The sequence below is a fragment of the Tupaia chinensis genome, unplaced genomic scaffold (genome assembly GCF_000334495.1).
Source record: "Tupaia chinensis unplaced genomic scaffold, TupChi_1.0 Scaffold145208_1, whole genome shotgun sequence".
In the NCBI taxonomy this organism is placed as follows: Eukaryota; Metazoa; Chordata; class Mammalia; order Scandentia; family Tupaiidae; genus Tupaia; species Tupaia belangeri.
Genome location: NW_006205068.1, coordinates 698,599 through 699,157, shown reverse-complemented (window position 1 = coordinate 699,157; position 559 = coordinate 698,599). Strand labels below are relative to the sequence as shown.

General features: G+C 45.3%; 1 protein-coding gene across 3 annotated transcripts in view; it reads left to right on the top strand.

The window, feature by feature from the left end:
- BRAT1 (BRCA1 associated ATM activator 1) overlaps positions 1-559 on the top strand; it is a 16,942-nt gene that overhangs the window by 6,391 nt on the left and 9,992 nt on the right. The gene's annotated exons all lie outside the window — the stretch shown is intronic.

Below are 559 nucleotides of genomic sequence, written 5' to 3'. Positions count from 1 at the left end.
CAAAACACACGCCTTCTAAGGACACCCTCCCCCCCCCCCCAAAAAAAAAAGCCTTTTGCTTCAGTTTGCATGTCTTTTACCTTTTGTTAAAATAGAATTATTTATTTAATTTTATTTGGTATTAATATTTATTTTTTAAAAATTTGACCAGAGAGATACAGAGACAGAGAGAGAAAGGTAAAGTGAGAAAGCAAGCTGCCAGGTTCTGGACTCGAACCATGGGAGTCCAATATCGTAACCACCATGCCACCAGCTGGCCTCAGCATGTCTTTTTCATAATCAGTAGGCAGAATGTGTTTTTAGGGTGGTTGGTCATGTGTGTCTTGTCTACATCCTTGCCTTGTCATCAAGATGTGGGCTTTGGGAACTTTCCAGAACGCTCAGCGAGGAGCTGAGAAGTGGCGGCTGCCCGAGCTGCGCACAGCTACGCACACCTTCCCGCTCCCGCACGTCGGCCTCAGCCCGCTCACTGACTGTAGAAAATGGTGAAAGAAACTACTTACTATGATGTTTTGGGGGTCAAACCCAATGCTACCCAGGAAGAATTGAAGAAGGCTTA